Source organism: Trifolium pratense, linkage group LG5 (genome assembly GCF_020283565.1).
Source record: "Trifolium pratense cultivar HEN17-A07 linkage group LG5, ARS_RC_1.1, whole genome shotgun sequence".
In the NCBI taxonomy this organism is placed as follows: Eukaryota; Viridiplantae; Streptophyta; class Magnoliopsida; order Fabales; family Fabaceae; genus Trifolium; species Trifolium pratense.
Window position 1 is genome coordinate 14,823,996 of NC_060063.1, and position 20,078 is coordinate 14,844,073.

General features: G+C 33.1%; 1 long non-coding RNA gene across 3 annotated transcripts; it reads right to left on the reverse strand.

Moving 5' to 3' along the window:
- Positions 1–7,995: 7,995 nt before the first annotated feature.
- On the reverse strand, positions 7,996–11,237 carry LOC123887139. Of its 3 annotated transcripts, none has more exons than XR_006801365.1 (5): positions 10,860–11,237; positions 9,444–9,518; positions 8,848–9,287; positions 8,602–8,732; positions 7,996–8,326 (listed from the first exon to the last, which is right to left on the reverse strand). It is a non-coding gene; the product is annotated as an uncharacterized LOC123887139 (long non-coding RNA). The 3 variants fall into 3 exon arrangements; XR_006801367.1 differs by having other exon boundaries at positions 8,848–9,193; positions 9,444–9,521; XR_006801366.1 differs by having other exon boundaries at positions 9,444–9,521.
- Positions 11,238–20,078: the final 8,841 nt, after the last annotated feature.

Consider the following 20,078-nt stretch of genomic DNA (forward strand, 5'->3'; position numbering starts at 1 on the left):
TAGAAGTGATATCCTTTTGTCTCTTTTGGATATCCCACAAAGAAGCACTTGTCAGATTTAGGTTCAAGTTTAGTAGAAATTTGACGTTTTACATAAACTTCGCAACCCCAAATCTTTAAGTAAGACATATGTGGTTTCTTGCCACTCCACATCTCATATGGTGTCTTTTCAACCGTTTTAGAAGGAACACGGTTAAGTGTATAAGCTGCTGTTAATAGGGCGTGTCCCCAAAAGGAGTTTGGAAGATCAGCGTGACTCATCATAGACCGCACCATGTCCAACAAGGTTCGGTTTCTTCTCTCAGACACACCATTCCATTGTGGTGTTCCAGGAGGAGTGAGTTGGGATAAAATCCCACACTCTTTTAGATGGTCATCAAACTCTAGGCTTAAATACTCACCTCCTCGATCTGATCGAAGGAATTTGATTTTCTTTCCTAGTTGGTTTTGTACTTCATTTTTAAATTCTTTGAACTTTTCAAAGGATTCGGATTTTTGCTTCATTAGATACACATATCCATATCTACTGTAGTCATCAGTAAATGTGATGAAGTATTGAAAACCTCCTCTAGCATGTGTGTTCAATGGTCTACATACATCAGTATGTATGAGAGCCAAGAGATCACTTGCCCTTTCACCTTTACCAGTGAATGGGGTCTTTGTCATTTTTCCCAATAAGCAAGATCTGCATGTTTCAAAAGATTCATAATCAAATGAATCCAAGAGCCCATCTTTATGGAGCTTGGAAATGTGTTTCTCATTTATATGGCCTAAACGACAGTGCCAAAGGTATGTAGGATTTAACTCATTAGGTTTAATCCTTTTTGTATCAATGTTATATATTGGCATTTCAAGATCAAGAATATATAATCCATTACTCATTTGTGTTGTGGCATAAAAGATATCATTTAAATAAATGGAGCAACAATTGTTCTTTATTATAAATGAAAAGCCAAGTTTATCCAAACAAGAAACAGAAATAATATTCCTGCTAATGGCAGGTACATAAAAACAGTTCTCTAACTGTATTATTAAGCCAGAAGGTAAAGTCAAATTAAAAACTCCTACAGCTAATGCGGCAACTCTTGCTCCATTTCCCACTCGTAGGTCGACTTCACCTTTAGCCAATCCTCTACTCCTTTGCAGCCCCTGCACATTAGTACAAATGTGAGAACCACATCCGGTATCTAATACCCATGTAGAAGAAGTAGATAAATTAATTTCAATAACAAAGATACCTGCTGAATTGGAGCTCTCTACTCCATTCTTTTTATCTTCCAGGTATTTTGGGCAGTTCCTCTTCCAATGTCCAGTCTTGTTACAGTGGAAGCACCTACCCTCCTTTGCAACTCCCCCAGTGGGCTTCAAAGCTTTAGGGGTAGGTTTGGGTTTGGCAACTTCCTTGCCCTTCCCTTTGCCTCCCTTCCCTTTGTTGCCCTTCCCTTTGTTTCCATTGCCAATCATAAGAACATGGTTGGACTTCCCTTTTGTTTTCATGTTCTGCTCAGCTTGCCTCAACATGCCTAGCAGTTGTGGCAGAGTCTTCTCCATGTCTGACATGGTGAAGTTCAGAACAAACTGATTAAAACTCTCCGGCAACGATTGCAGGATCAGATCAGTTACAAGCTCATTTCCAAGTGGAAATCCCAATTTTTCTAAGTTCCCCACGTACCCAATCATCATGAGCACATGTGGACTTACTAGAGATCCCTCAGATAGCTTGGCTGAAAACAGGGCTTTGGAAACCTCAAACCTCTCAATCCTGGCTTGCTCTTGGTAGAGCGTCTTCAAGTGTTCGATCATATTGAACGCATTCATGTCCTCATGTTGCTTCTGAAGCTCAGAGGTCATGGTAGCCAGCATGAGGCACTTTGCATCCATGGCATCATCAAGACGCTTCTGATAAGCATCCCTTTGAGCCTTAGGAGCATTGGCCGCAGGTTCATCCTCAGGGTTAGGTTGGGGTTCCTCAATAGCATACAGCTTTTTCTCGTGCATGAGGACTATCCTCAAGTTACGATGCCAATCAAGAAAATTTGTCCCAGACAATTTCTCTTTGTCAAGAATGCTTCGCAAAATGTTGTTTGAAGTATTGGTGTTTGACATGGTGATCTACAATTGTAAAAGTGAAAATATAAGTATTGAACAATTTTAATACACATTTAATTAGGCCTTTAATTAAACATGTGCTCTCACTATTTTACTCAAAACAAATGACCCTCGACATTTGATTCGGAAAATCCCGTTGGAAGATTTTCTAGTGAGAATGAGATCCATATTTCACTTCGTTTTAAGTCAGCGTTGGGCTGATTACACAAAACTTAGTTATTTAGGTAGGAAACTCCTTTCCAATTGTATCTCATACAACTCTCATATCCTTTCTATTGGGTGAATAACGCTTATTCTAATCCATCACATGGAATAACCCAATACTTGCTTCTAAAGTCATATAATCTTATTATATTTTCTTTAGTTAAGTTAGACCCATTAAATAGCGATCGGATAAATAAATTACCTCACCGCAACTTATCAATATTGACAATGCACTTCGCGTTGGCAAAACCTACATTGATCGATATTGATCTTGAAGGGCGCTATTCGTTGGAAAGCGATAAAACTTAATATTAATTCCTTTGAGGGCTTTTAATTAATTTGATCCCACCTTACCACGGCTTACATACAATGACGTCACTCCATACATAACATGCATCAACATACATAATATAATAAAGTGACATGGTTATGGCCCCTAGCGTGATTGTTCCCTCAAGCCAATGAGAGAACCTATGCTATATCTAAGAACGACCTATACTTCTCCAAGATAGATCTTCATTGCTGTTCTTCCTGTCCTATTTGCTAATCTTATATTACATCACTACAAGAAACTCGTGTTCATACGAGGGAGTGAGATGAGAAAAGAAATTACATCAAGAGAATATAAGAGAGGCACGACACGCAGGCCGTATTTAAAATCCCAAATAAAACGAAAAGAAGAACTAAGGCCATAACCATTCATCATGCAACTTTAATAACAATAAACACACAATTTATTATTATTACATTAGTCCAATTAATAAAACACCATGATTGATCACCTTACGCAGAGTTAGCCGGGGGTTCCGCTGCCCGGTCAGCGGACGGTGGTTCCGCTGACCGGTCAGCGGACGGGGTTCAAAGGGGCAGCTAAATTTCGATGAACACTTCATCAATGAATCCTAATCGCACCAACACTTGATGCTTCAGATATAAACCCTAGCCGTACTCTGTTTTTATAACAACACAACCCTTGTATTGTTACAAAATTAATACAGTAATCATTCATTAAAACGTTTCAGGATTTTGTTCACCATAGACGATTGGATATATGATGCTTCACCAGTTATCGGTTCCGAAGCTCACGCTCACAATCATCCATGCTCACGACAATCACTTAAAACTTTCAATGTCTGTTTATATAACAACACAACACTTATATTGTTATAAACCCTAATACAACCACCATTCATCAAAACGTTTCAGGACTGCTAGTTCTAGATGAACGATCGGATATATGATGCTTCACCATAAACGGTTCCGAAGCTCACGCTCACAATCATCCAAATTAAACGCCAATCACTCAAACATTCGAATGAATGACACGATCAATGTATCACATACACCGATGCGTCGTATCAGAAATATATATCACATATATATTTTAAAACCGATCAATCAAATTTTATTAATCCTTGTTATTATTATTATTAATACCGATTCAAAACCATATTAATAAAACAGTAATAAAACAACAAACCGATTCATGGTTTCACAAGTGGCTCTGATACCACTGAAGGAAAATCGTGTTTAAAACAGAGTGTAAAACGCAGCGGAATTTTAAATTTTTCCTTCAATGGATCCTTGCGAATGGTCATGATCAGGGTTAAACGTTATACCTTTTGGTGAACTGAAATAGCAAACTCTTTGCTTCTATTCGTTGATCACAAGCACCACACGACGGCAGCACCTCTAGCTAGTCCACACGAACAGGTCTTCAACTTTCAGTGCTAGCTGCTACAAGATGAAGGCTTAGGAAGTGCGGTTAGGGTTTCAGAGCTTTAAGGTTTCTCTGAAAAACGAATTGTGAAAAAGCAAGCACTCACTGAACTACACAAGCTTCTTATTTATAGAGTTTCTTGTGTGGTCAGTTGGGCCAAACGGTGTTTGGTCTTCTTAAGCCCAAAACCGTTTTTCACTAATCGCACCCTCAAAATAAGTCTTACTTATTTCTTCCATATCGACTGTCCTTATGTGTGTGACCCTGTAGGTTCTTATAACGTTGGCAATAATATTATTCTTAATATTATAAACAGTGAGCGGTATCTAGCAACACATCACTGCTACCCAAGTCACAAGAATGTCACGTGATTTGACAAACCTTTCCGTGATAAAACTCATGTGTATAATTACCCTTTTACCCTTATGTCTATATTGAACACAAGGCATAGTACGTCACCCTTGTTAAGTTCAATATTGGGCCCATAGACATATCTCCTGTTATGTAGGAGGGGTAAATTCCATCTAGGTCACTCATGTCCCTTAGCATGATTCGTGGAATACCCATCAACCAACTTTATAGTCATCCTGTTACGGATAACTTTGAATGGCGACAAAGTACTACACTCCTACATCTAGGGAACATAGTGGTTTCAGGTCGAAGGGTGGAATACACCACTTATCACTATGAGAATATCCTATGACATTTCATAACATACTATGTAGTATTCTCATGGTGGGTCAATCCGATATAAATATTACTCTTAATATTTATATCTATGTGAAGACTTGATAACTCTTTATCTATGATCCGTGAGATGTGATCATCAGTCTACCAACATAATAGTCTCTATGTTTTGATGTTATCCCAATTCACATTAAAGCTCGACTACGGATGTTTTAAGAATAGTGTTCTTATGTGTAATGGACTCTCACGATTAAGTCACACTTAACGTTCCATTCAATGAACTTACTATTCTAGGGACTCTATTATTATTTAACACATAAACATAATAAAGAAAAGCCTTTATTTATTAAGTAAATTATCCAATACAAGTATCATGCAATTATAAATAATTGGCCTCTAGGGCTTACACCAACACTAATTTGTCACTACTTTAGCCTATTTATAGAAAACAACCTAGGTTATTTTATCTCTCCAAGTTATAAGGATTTTGTTTTATTATTTAATATTTATTATTATTTTATCACCTCAATCACCTCCCAATTCATGCTACAAGACCCAATTTCTCTAACTACTTCTAAATCATTTATTTTCCTACTTCATCTTATGTACTTCAAATTTCCGTCAACTAATTATTTAACATGCTAAAATAATTAGATAATCACGCAAACACATCTAAACCATTAATTCCTAACAAAATAGACAAGGATTAACTAAATTCTAAATAAACGAATAATTCTAAAAGTCGGGCGTTACAACAAACATCAACCCGAAGTTTCAAAACTTGTCAACATCATGAGAATAACCACTAGTAACTGATGCATTACCAATAATAGTAGAACCATCTAACAAGTATCTACCTACTATCTATGCATCCAAGTTCAAGAAAATACATCACATCGTGTAGAAGAAACTACCAATTGTCAAACCAAAAAAACTAAAACCATACCACGAACCTTGCAAGCTTTCCCGTCTCCAAGATGAACAAACTCCACCTTCAACTAACTCTAGGATTCAAAATATTCCTTCTTCAAACACGTGTGATAGGAGCATCCAAAGTCCAGACTTAAACTCCACCGATTCTCAACTTCACCACACTAGCACCTCCGCATTCTCACAATAAAGTTGTTGTTCCATAAGTAACCCGAGTATTATTCCACCGCCTCTCTAGGCCGAGATTGAGTATTATTACCACCGCCTCTCCAGGCTGATCTTCATCGCAATCTCCATTAGCTTTTTACCTCTGAGGCACCGGATAATAACACGTAATGTTTTATCCATCATCTCGGACATTAAAATTGCTCTTGCTCCTATCTTCACTTTCCACAATTCCAAATTGTCACCGGAAAGTCCTTCAATAACCCATTTTGAACACATGGTACTTAATCCGTTTAACCCTTTGCCCCACAGTGGGCGCCATTTGTTGTGAATTCGGACCGGAAACCACACCAATAATCTTGATGTGTGGGACAAATGAATTGAAGCAACCAAATCAAAATGGATGAGCAATAATCACAAAAGCTAAAACACAATAAAGCGATAAAAGACACGATGAAATTGTTTACCAAGTTCGGTTAAAACCAACCTACTCTGGGGGAAAGAGAGACCCTCCAATCCACTATCAAACTTCCTTCTTGATTACAAAGATTCATTACAAAGAGTTGCAAGAATTATACTTCAACCATAATTCTACCCTTTTCCCAAATCTCTTCTCGTGACCAAGAGATTTCAATGATAAGTGATTCCAAGGTGTTAGAAACACTTCCTTAACCCTAGAATATACCCAAAATGAACCTCCCCTTTGATCCTAGATTGATGTTGGATGAAGAACCCTAAAAAACCTCACATTTTCTCTCTTACGGTTGCAGACACATATATATAACTGCGCGATTTTCGCCCGGGGCGGAAAAACAACAAGTCAGATCCTACTATGCTGAAATTTTCGCCTGAGGCACCATTTTTTCGCCTGGGGCGAAAAAACTAATTTTCTGCTTCAATTTCAAGGCAAATTCCAACAGGCACCACATAATCCTTTGACTATCAATTGTGGGTTAAGCTTCTCTATAACTATACGAAACATAGTGGTGTCCAATATAATTATTCACTTCCTAATTCAGTTTGTTAAGGTTACTCCTTAAATATGTCTCTTCTTATATGTTTAATAACTATTTAGTTGAACTTAAATTCTATACTCTTTAATTGACAAGGGGCTAATTATATAGATGTGTATTTTTTAGGGTTGCTATATGCATGGCTAACTATTATTCACGAAATTTCACGAAGTGGATAAACTACGCTATTAACATCTTATAAAATAATTGTGCCGACTTATTACTAGTTATCACGTTATTCCAATCTAATATTTAACTAGATGATTATCTGTGCGATGCATGGGTTTTATGCATTGTTTTATACTATAACATAAAAAATTTATTTGTATAGGTAGTAAATCTAAAATCGAAAAATAAGTATTGTCAAAATAATAGTAACAATAGAAGTTATCTAAATGTGATATAGATATTAAATATGTGCTTATACATTTTAAAAAAATTATTTATACACTACATTTGAAGTCAGCTTGGTATATTCTTCATTAACATTGTTTAGCAATATCTTTAATTCATTCTTTAAATTAACTCTAGAAATACCAACATATAATTGACCATTGAAAAAAAATTGATGTTGGAACATAATAAGTTTTTTTTGTATTATAAATTTCATTAGAGGATTCTGAGTTGGATAAACTACTTCATTACATTTATACTTAATTGAAACATCACTACTAGAAAAGTTGTTTTTAGCGTCGGATGAAAGCCAACTCTAAAGGCTAAAAACCGACGCTAACACTCCTTTAGAGTCGGATTAGCGTCGGGGTCGGGTTGAGGCTAAAACGCTTGAAGCTAAATCATAGCGTCGGACAACTGCCATCCGACTCTATGTTAGAGTCGGCTTAGCCGATTCAAAGCCCGACTCTATTAGTATCCGACGCTTATTATATACATTTCTGAAAAGTCAACAAAATTATGTAGCCTCGGTCAGGCCGACTCTAAAGTCAACATATGAAAAATCAACAAATTTCGTAGAGTCAGTTCTATCCGACGCTAAACAGCATAATTATTTTTAAAAAATTATAAAAAACTACACCTGATAACCATTATTGCATCTAATACAACAATATAGGAATCACACATCAAATTCAGCACAAAAAGTCATAATGCACGGTTAGAGACTTAGAGTAATAAAAAATTTAGTAAGAAACTAAAAATAACAAGGTACTACTAGCACAGCAAAATTGATGTCAGTTGACTATGTTCAAACTTGTTCAATCTTAAAAGTAAGTTGTACACATAACCATCATGAATAAAAAGCTTAATAAAATTACAGTATATGATAAGCAAGATTTAGTTTAATTGATGTACACCAACTAGCTCTCTATAAAAACAAATACCTTGTAACATATATTCTCCGGTTCTTATATATACATTATGAAAGTCCTGACTTTTTCATTGCAATAAGCTTGAACAATGAAGAGTATTAGCAAAATGCCAGATTTCCTCTTATGTGTTTATAACAACTCATCAGGGAACAAATCCTTTTCAAGATTATTGGACTGCAATTGAAAAAATTAGCATATCAATAATTAATTTCTCAAAAAAACTGTACTGCCACAGCACATATCTAAATCAAGAAAAACATAAACAACTATGAATAAATTAGTAATAAGTTGTACAAATGTGAAAAGCAAAATCCATAAGAGAATGAGTACACAAAGAAGAAGAAGGGTGAAGTTATTCGGGAATGAAACAAAGAAACTACACCACTACAATCATACATATAAAAGCAAAAGCTTACCCTACAAATAATTTCTATTTGTCAGATACTTACCCAAAAAAAATTAAACCATTCTTTTAAAGTGTCTCTGTGTTCCTCTTTTTCGAATAGACTCCAATTATAGATAGGCATATAAAACGTCTTTCGTATTGCGTAATTTATGGCCTTTGCCACTTCACAAGAGCCTGCAAAGTATTGAAAGAATCAGATTTATCAATCAGTCATGAAATAATTGCACACTTAAAAATAAAAAATGCATCATGTAGTAACACTAGATATATAATCATATATGTAACTTACCCTTTACCCAAAGGTCGTATAATGATCTTCCCATTTTCATCAGTCATATGCACAAAAGGAAGAACATTCCCTTGACCCACCACCTCCTCATCGGATATTTGTTGCACATTATTCTCCTCTATCGGAGCCTCACGTGAGGCGCATTGTGAAGAGCCAACCATTGTTTGAATGCCCATTCCTGGAGTTGGCATAAACATGAATACTTCAGGGGTAGAGCTATGGGCCGATGTTGCAGGTTGAGCCAATGTTGCAGGCTTAGCCGGTGCTTCAGTATGAACAAATGACTCGATGGTAGACTTCTGAGCCGGTGCTGCAAGCTTAGCTGGTGCTTCAGGCTGAGCTAGTGCTGCAATATGAACAAATGACTCAGTGGTTGACTTCTTGTGACAAATGCGATTCCGCTGATCACTAAGTTTTCCCGGTGGTCAACTGTTAGTTAACTTTTGTCATAAAATACAAAAGGTTAGAACAAAATTAAGTAAAAATAAATCGTTTCATATGAATTCATCAACGACAAAATTCAAGGCCTATAAATTGGAGAGAAAAACAAGTAAACAAGGGTGGAGAAAGAAGAGTAGAATAATAATACTACCTACCTTCAACTATGGTATCTCCTGCTCACTTTTTTGCAAATGCTATAATGAAATTGGCTTCCTTTTCCTATTGCTTTTCTACTTGATAACCAGTAAAAAATAAGATAAAAAATTCATTACTTAACCAACAAATGTTATAATGTAAATTGCACATAAATGAAAACGTGGTTGAAGAATTACTATGTAGAAGTGAATGTAAATTGCTATAAATAGGCACTTAACTATTGACCAAACAAACAAGTAAAAATTATGACCTTAAGTAAAATTCTGCACTGATAATGAACAAAAGGTCCAATTTTTTACACTGATAAAATTTTACTTAAGTAAAACTGCGAAATATTCGTGAAATTCTGCACTATTAGAGATACGCTCTCTTTACATTCTATTATGCACTGATAATTCTGAAGTAAAACTGAGAAATTTTACACTCGAGTCTCTTTCCCACAATCTGATAGACCTTTAAGTGTATGCAATGAATCTATAGTTTTAAGAGGGATTTTATAATTAAAAAAATAAAAGAGTACAAAGAGTGGAAAATTTGATCATCATATTAGAATACACATAACCAAAGTACATCAAAACTAAACAAATCTAATAAAAAATTCTGATAAATCCACTTTCAGTGTAGAATGATATTATTAGTTCATTTCTACTAGTAATACTATGTGATATTGCAGAAAGAAATAGTAGCTAAACAATAACCAATTCTATATTCCTTGCAACCCCCTAATACACAATATAGTAGCTAAACAACATTATTGCTGCTAAACACTACTCCGTTACAAGTCTGTATCATGTCTCAAAGAGGAGAAAAAACATTAAATTTCAATGCTTCCATTCTAGAAGATTGAGCTGGAATATTAAAAAATTCAGTCCAATCTCCAAATTTACTTCTAAAGTCACACAACAACACTTTTAAAGTTACAACACTACAAAACATATGAACAAAAGAGCCTTAATATTTTTCCAGCAACCTTTCTTGACAAACATACTTCTTGCATAATTAAGCTTATTCCAAAACAACTCAGTTTGTGCAATATTCCCCTAGTTTCCTTCAGGACAGATCATATGCAAAACCAATTTTTAACCCAATTACCCATTCTTTCTAAGGAGCTATTAGCTTTGAGCTCATCATCTTCCAACAATAACCATTAAACCAAAGATTCATTTATTTAATTAATTGTTATGTATAATGAAAAGACAACAAAAATATTGTCTTATGTATACAAAATAATATTAATCAGAAATCAAAAGATGTGGGAGCTTCAGTCAACAAAAATGAAATCAACAAAAAACAACCATCACAAATCAACATGTTATCACTTTGAAAATAGATTCAAATAATTTCAATCAACAAAATTTCACAAATCAAATAGATTAAAAAAATCGGGAAACATAAATAGGTGTCTGTCAACAAACCTCTCCCACGATGTACTCCCAATATTCTTTTTCTCCAATTACAGTGGGTGTTTGAAGAAGAGACAGGTGACGTTTGAGAAAGGGAAAGAGGATACGATTGAGAAACCAGTGAAGTTTTAGATCTCCGGTGAGGTAAGGGAAAGGTGAGTGGTGAGTGATTCAATCAACGGTGAGGGGTTTCGGTGGATTTCGGTCAATTAGTGAGTGATACCGGGGAGGTCGAGTGAATCGTGAGTGAGTTATGTGACATTTAGGGATTTTGTGAGTTGTTGGTTCATCGAGTTAGGGTTTTATGAGTTTGTGAGTGAGACGCTTTGTTCAGAGGTTTTTTATTTCTTGTGAGTGAGTTTGTAAGTGAAATGAAATAAAAGAGAGAAATATTGTTTTTTTCTTGACTAAGATAAGAGTTTTTTTTTTTTTTTTGACAAATGACAAGAGAAGAGTTGACAATTGGGATTGTGCCAAAAAAAATAAGAGGGAAAAAAGTGAGGGAAACTATTTTGGGTAAAAAATATCTGCCAAAAAAATAAGAGGGAAAAATTATTGGGTAAAAATATCTGTCAAAAAACAAGGGAAATTTTTTTTGGGTAAAATAATATTAGAGTTGGATGGCCCTAGCTAAAATGTAGCGTGAGTCTTTTTGTGGCTTAGCGTCGGATAGGCCCACGCTAATATTTTAAAAAAATTAATTAGATAAGGGTGTTGTCTAGCGCAGGTCAAATCCGACTCTAATCCGACTCTTTTAGCATCGGTGTCTGGGGCCGACGCTAAAAACGAACTCTAAAAACCTGTTTTCTAGTAGTGATATTGAGGCACAGATAAACCAACTAAACCGCATACTCAAAATTGAATATGATAAAAATCATGAACAACATACAAACCATCAGTAAATTTTATTTTATCTATTTTTTTATTAAAACTTCAAATTGATTTTTATTTGGATCAACCAAAAGAATGTGACGATGAATTTGCCTACCAAAATCATCCGTAAATAGTCTTGACAATCGACCAACTAATTATATACACAAAGATTGAACAAAAGATTATTAGCAAAAGCATTACCTATTATGAACCAAAAATAATACACAAAATAATAAAATGAATAAAAAAAATTAAAATGAATAGTAACCCAAAAGAATAATAATAATAATAATAATAATAATAATAATAATAACATTTAGTACCACACATTAAATGAATGTAACTGGGTGATATGGTTAAATGAAAGGTTTTCATTGGTTTAAGTAGGTGATGTGGATTAGGGTTTTAGATAATCAATTGGACAACTATCTAGAATTTATATATATATATATATATATAGATTAACTCACAGTCATATTTACCTTTGTTTTTTTTATGTGTGAAGGTCCGTTAATAATATAATCTATTATCTATTATTTATATGTTTAGGAGTTTTTCTCTCATAGTCTTATTCATATGTGGCACTATTTCATTGATCCATGTCTTATGTGGCTGTTGGGCATAAATTTGGTGCTTATTAATTAAAAATTAATTAGTAGGTCCATTATTTATTTGAAGGTTATATTAGTAAAATGTGGCTTTCAAATATTGCGTCGAAGTTTCGATCATGTCAAAATGGAAGAAAGTCTCGAAGGCTTAGAAGGAGTGAGTTTGAATACTTAAACTAGCGGTTGTTTACCAAATTTCCACGTAAACAGTGGCATTCTAATATTTCTCCAATTCCTATGTGGCTAACTATGAAGACCTTTGCAATTTCTCTAATACATGATGATATCATTTTACTTAGAATCTTTGGCTAATTTGAAAATTCAATCATTTCTCAATTATTGTTTATAAATCGTATTTAATGCACCTATTAAAAAAAAAAAAAAGGAAATAACTCAAATTCAAATATAAATAATTATATCTCATTAATATATATATATAGGGGTTTTCTAACTTAGACCCTAGTTAGGTCTAAATTAGCAAGGTGCACCTTTTCAATTGGACCAAAATACTCATTCTTTTAATTTTTGAAAGAATAGAGCAACAAGGGCATTTCTGTAAATTTACCAACCATATACACGCGCCCCACCTTCTGAAACCATTAATAGACGCGGATCCAGTGTCGCGCGCGTACCGAAGGACTATGGTTACAGACCGTTGATTTCCATCAGACAGCCAAGATCTGATCTCATCAAGACTGTCTGATCAATCAGACAGCCCAGATCATCCTGATCCATCAGATTCCAGCGCCTGCGACACACTGGATTACAACCTGGAGAGAGAAAAATTTGCTTTTTAAAAGTAGGACACGTGTCACACAATGGTTGGCTGGGCGTGATTTTTGTTCATTTAATACTTTGAACTCAATTATTTCGTTGTAAATTAATTTTTTATTTTTTTATTTTTATACCAAAATTCATAAATTTTTTTTGTCTACAAATAGAGACTTGGTTCGTTTGATTTGGACACCGAAAAAAAAACGCAATTTTTCACTACCTTAATCTTATTTTTTGTCTACTAAATATGTTACTTGTGTGTTGTAATTTAACACGCACCACTCAACCAACTCACTGAAACCATTATACCAGGAAAATAGTAGATAATATTCTGGAACTTTTGGTATATTTTATGAAATTTTTGGAGACCTGAAACTATTTTTAGTTAATTAAATGAGATAAAACGGTAATTAAAAACTAATGTTTGCTTCTGAAACCATTTTACTGGTAGAATGGTTGCACATAGTTGTATTCTGAAACCATTTTACTGGTAGAATGGTTTCAATGAGTAATTTATTAATTGTGTTTGCTTCTGAAACCATTTATCTGGTACAATGGTTTCAGAGAGTTGTAATCTGAAACCATTTTGCTGGTAGAATGGTTTCAGTAAGTTGATTATTAGTTATTTGTTTCTGAAACCATTTAGCTTGTAGAATGGTTGCACATAGTTGTATTCTGAAACCATTTTACTGGTAGAATGGTTTCAGTGAGTAATTTATTAATTGTGTTTGCTTCTGAAACCATTTATCTGGTACAATGATTTCAGAGAGTTGTAATCTGAAACCATTTTTCTGGTAGAATGGTTTCAGTAAGTTGATTATTAGTTATTTGCTTCTGAAACCATTTAGCTTGTAGAATGGTTTCAGAGATTTGTACTCTGAAACCATTTTCCTGGTAGAATGGTTTCAGTGAGTTGATGTAAGGTAGTGAAAAATGAGATTAAGGTAGTGAAAAATTGAGTTTTTTTTCTGTGTCCAAATCAAACGAACCAAGTCTCTATTTGTAGAGAAAAAAAATTATGAATTTTGGTATAAAAATAAAAAAATAAAAAATTAATTTACAATGAAATAATTGAGTTTAAAGTATTAAATGAAAAAAAAATTAACGCAGCCAATCATATGCTGACACGTGGCCTTTCTTTTTTAAAAGGTTTCTCTCTCCGCGTGTGGCCTTCACCCACGCGCGCCTGTCGGCGCGTGTGATGCACGCGCTTGGATTTTGTGCAATCACACGCTGCCACGTGTCCTGAGGGGTGGGAAAAGAAGGTGGGGGCGCGTGTACTGTTGGGTAAATTACAGAAATGCCCCTGTTGCTCTATTCTTTCAAAAATTAAAAAAATGGGTATTTTTGTCCAACTGAAAAGGTGCACCTTGCTAACTTAGACCCAACTGGGTCTAAGTTAGCAGCCCCCATATATATATATATATATATATATATATATATATATATATATATATATAATACATAATATTATACATGAATTTTTTTTTTTTGTGAAAGTATTATATATGAAATTTTATATATACCAAACAATGGAGTTTTTTTACGTAATATTTTTTTTTTATATATCCCACAAGAGTTTTTTCTCAAGGAAACAAATCTATGTGTCACTTTCTTATGAACTTTAATTTTTATTAATCCAATGTGGCATCCTCTCATTCATCATAATCTATGTGGCAACAATTGAGAACATCTTTTCTATATGGCAATTTATAGAGCATCTTCAATAGAATTTATGTGCGGTACTCATATAAGGAATATTTTTTCTTTAGTGTTTTTCTGAATCAAAATCATGTTAACATTTTACTTTCTGATTCTTGGTTGGACAATCCATTTATATTTTATTGTCATTTTTTTTAATCATGTTTACTTATTAAAAAACACTTTTTGTTCATATTATTTTGTATTGGTGTAAATCATGCTTATAAATGTTTTTTTTTACTATTATTAATAAATGTTGTACTCTTTTTTTTACTCATTATTTTTTTGTTTGTCTAATTTTTTATGTGATATTTAACAAATATACTGATAAAATAATAGAAATGTGGAACTGAGAAATTGGCCAAATTTTTTGTACTCTTTTTAACAAATTATATAGAACGAATTGGCCAGATGTGGAACTGAGAAATTGAAGGCTTAATATGTTTCAAAACAAAATTGAAGGCTTAAGAATCTCTGAACAAAAATACTCACTTTAAAAGGAATATAAAAAAAATAAAAATAGTAATTTAATTGTTCACAAAAAAAGTTATTCTTAAACTTCATACTTATCGAACAGAGAAAATGGTGTGATTGTCTGAAATATAAAAGGAATGAAGTAATTGACTTCATAGATTATTTTTCTATTTTATTTTATTATTTTATTAATTTTATTAATAAAAAAAATTACATAGTGATTTATACCAAACATTATATTACAATAGGGGGTATTGATAAAAAAATAATCTACATGGAGGTATTAAGCAAAAAATAACTTACACGGGGTGAGACATACATTTGTAGAATTTATTATATAAAAAATACGATAAATATCAATTGAAAGTAAGGAAAGTAACAATGATTTTATATATAAGAAAAGAAAGAATTAAAAGTAATAATATCATGTATTACTTTGTTTTTATTTTCCAAACATCACCGTAAGATAAACAAATAGATAAATTTTTTAAAATTTGCACCATTAACAAATGAGATATGCATACCACATGGAAAGTATGATATGTAGATTTTGGTGGGGAAGCAATGTAGATCAGAGGAAAATACATTGGGTAAGCTGGAAAAAGCTTTGCAAACAAAAGAAACAAGGAGGTATGGGCTTTAGGGATCTTTCAGCTTTCAATGAAGCCTTGTTGGCAAAACAAGGATGGAGACTCATAACTGAACCAGACTCCTTAGTGGCCACAGTCCTAAAGGCAAAATATTACCCCAACAATCAGTTGCTCCAAACAAAACATAGTTACAGAGCTAGTTACTCTTGGCGGAGCATTCAAAAGGCTAGCTGGATTCTTAAAAAGGGTTGCTTTTGGTTTGTGGGAGATGGGACAAAGATAAATATATGGGAAGATAGATGGATACATCCTCAAGGGGGAAGCACAATATGGACCCCTATGCCTGAAAACACTAGTCTAAAGAAGGTCAAAGAGCTCATTGATTCTCCAAACACAGATTGGAATGTGCAACTTATCAAACAAACTTTTTTCCCAATGGAAGCAGCTTCCATTCTTAATATACCCCTGCTTAGCAATATGGAGGAAGATATTCTGAGTTGGCAAGGAACCACAGATGGTAACTACACTGTTAAATCTGGATATAACGCTATAATGGATTGGGAGCAGACAAAGTATAACCAAGCCCAACATAGCAATTATCAGCAAATGGACTCAAATTGGGCAAAAATTTGGAATTTGAAGAACCCGCCAAAGCAACTACATCTCATTTGGAGGATTCTTAATAAGGCTATACCGGTTAAAACAAATTTGCTAACGAAGGGCATTCTATGTGACTCCATATGCCCTAGATGTAATAAAGCGCCAGAAACCATTGACCATATTTTTATGACTTGTGAGTGGGCTCAACAGATGTGGTTTAGCTCTCCCCTAACCATTACTACTACTACTTCTATGACTCAATCTTTCTCAGACTGGTTCTATTACATGCTAAATAACACAAACAAGGAAAGTATGCAAATCATTACTACAATCACTTACACTATATGGTTTGCTAGAAATCAGAAAGTTTTTCAACATCAAGACATACCTGTGCAATTAGCTCTCCCCCGTGCATTGAAGCTGCTTCATGAATACCACCATAACATCAATGATCAACGACTTGAACCCAAGACTTCGTCTCATCCTTCGTTTGCTAGTAACGACAAAAGCTGGAGTCCCCCGCCTAGGAACTGCCTAAAGCTCAATGTGGATGCTCATCTTCAGGATGATGGCCATTGGGGGTTAGGTATGGTCCTACGACGGGATGATGGCCGCTGCGTTGGGGCTGCAACGAGGGTTATAAAGGGATCGAATGATGTGGGTTTAGCAGAAACAGCGGGACTCAAAGAAGCGTTGAATTTGATTCAAGCGATGGAGCTCGATGAAGTTATTGTGGAGATGGACGCAGCAGTGATAGTTAACGCGATTCACAACAAAATTTTCCCAAGGAATCAATGGGGACTGTTGGCTCGTGAGTGCTCTAGGGCTTTCGATCTAAACAACAAGCTTTCTCTGAAGTGGGTAAGCAGAGAGGGGAATCACGCAGCACACTCTTTGGCTAGATGGGCTTTTACTGAGCCCAACAAGTGGTGGTCCAATTATTTCCCTGATTGTATAAATCATCATATCCAAAAAGATATGGCCTTTGTAACCTAGTCTTGCTTCTTTAATAATATTTGCTTTGATTCAAAAAAAAAAAAAACAAATGAGATATGCATAAAAAAAATGATATAAATTTTTTTTTGTGTCAAGCAAATGACAAATAATTCTACTGTTCATTACACAAATGTGAAATTTTTTCACACGGGGACATGGGCTAAAATACTCCAGAAGAAAACAAATGTCTAAAGGAGAGAGATGACGATTAAGAAGTAATATATATTAACCGTTAGATTAGTTTTTGCTTAATGACATTTTTTATGAAAATAAAAGAACAAATATACGAACATGTGAGTTGGGAACGGGGAGTGGAGTATCACTCTCCGTTCTACCATTTCTCCTTAAAATCTCCAAAATTTGGATAATTTATCATATTTAAATAAATTATTACATTAAATATAAAATTAATTTTACAAATAATTAAAAAAACCACAAAATATTGAAAATTTAATAATCCATATTTTTCATGTATCAAAAAAATATCTATATTTTTCATTGAACATTAACCCGTGCATTTGCACGGGTAAGTTATACTAGTACAGCATATAAAACTAACTTGAACTACCGAACAAGGACCCAAATACACTAGCCACCAAAAACAGTTATTAGACGGAGAGTGCAATATTGACTCCTTATCAAGCTTCACCACTGCACGCTAATAATTATAAGCACAAACATCAATTGACTCAAAACAGTTCAACAACCACAAAATCAAAAACATTTAAATAACGGGTATAAGTAAAATTAAATATTTAAAATATTTAAAAATTGGTCAAAATTTCTTATAAAAAAGATCATTTTTTTTACAAAGTGTTCCTTATAAAAAAGAACTAAAGGGAGTAGTTTTCTTGTTAGAGTTTTTTTTGTTTTTTTTGTTTTTAAATTAAAATGATAAAATACTTAAAATGATAATTTTAAAAGAAATTATTTAGTGTGGTAAACTTAGCTCAATTAAAAAAAAATTAAAAGGTGAAAGAAAGGTACCTTAAGGGTCCGTTTGGTTCTATGGAAAAAAAGTGGAAGAAAAGAAAATCACGCAAATCAATGCATGAACTTGGACTAAAGTTTGTCTAAAAGACATTTTTTACAATCAAGATTTTTAACACATGATTTGAATGAATTTTGAGAGATTTTTTTCAAAAAACTTTTTAGAATCAACATTTCATAATACTTTATATATTAGGAAACTTTTGTATATTTGGAAAATTTTAAAAGAATCAATAAATTTTAATAAAAGAAATTATATTTTTTTGGGAATGCAAATATTTAAACAAAAAAATAAAAAGCCCTTACTTTTTCATGTATATGTTTCTAATCATCAATAAAAAGGTCACCACCACCACCACCATTGATGGGAAACAGAAGCAGATGAATGTGACGAAAAAAATTTGTTTGCTGTAAAAAGTTGTAATGAATCAAAAGTTTGTAAAAAAGATGTAGAATTTGTTAAAATATTTTTTGCAAAAAACATATTTGATAGGTAATGAAGAAGAAGAAGAAAAAAAAAACTGGTACAATGATGATGAAAGTAAAAAGTCTTGACTTTCAGTGAGATTGTTGAAAAAGTGAACAAAAAGAAAAGAAGAAGAAAACCGGTGATGATGAACCGAGAAGTAATAAAGAAGAAGAAATTTGATACAAGGGTAAATGATCATTTACCCCCCTGCAAAATAAGCAAATTTTCGTTTACCCCCCTGTGCATATTTTTTTTCTGTTTACCCCCCCTGCAAAAAATAAATTCTCTCATTTTGCCCCCTGGCTGTACAGCAGGGCATGTGACTGTGCAAATCTGCTGACATGGCTTGTACACATGGAAAAAATCATTTATATTTTTTTAAAAAATTCCACGTCAGATATTTTTTTTTATAAAAAATAAATTTTTTTTCCTACAAAATAAACGAACCAATTTTCTTATTTTCTTTTCCCAAAATAAAAAAAAAAAAATTCCTACAAATAATTTTTTTTCCTACAAAATTTTAAAAATTATATTTGTTTTCCTACAAACGAATTTTAAAAAAAAAATTCCTCTCAAAATAAAAAAAAATGAATTTTCTTATTTTACTCCCAAAATAAAGATTTACTCCGAAATAAAGTTTATTTCCAAATTAAATATTTTAAAGATTTATTTTCAAATCTCTTTGAATTAGAAAAAAAACATAATCTTTAATTTTTAAAAACAAAACTTTATTTTTTTTGTTAATCTCTTTGAATTAAAAAAAAAATAGAAGAATAAGTTTTATTTGTGTTTTCCTCTTCTACCAAAATTATATGTGATATTAAATTATGCAGCAAAAAAAAAATAAAGCAAAATTATGCTTCAATTCTTATGTGATATTAAATTGTGCAACAACCTTAGCTTGCACTATATCTGCAACTCTAAATTATGCAGACAAAAATAAAGATTCTATTTTTTTAATTAAAAAATATTTGAAAATAAATCGTTAAATTTTTTATTTTGGGGACAAAATAAGAAAATTTAATTTTTTATTTAGGCAAAAAAAGTTATTTTTGTACGAAATCTTTTTTTTTTTATTTTGTAGGAAAAAATTTATTTGTAGGAAATTTTTTTTTAAATATATTATGTGACATGGAATTTAAAAAATAAATATAAA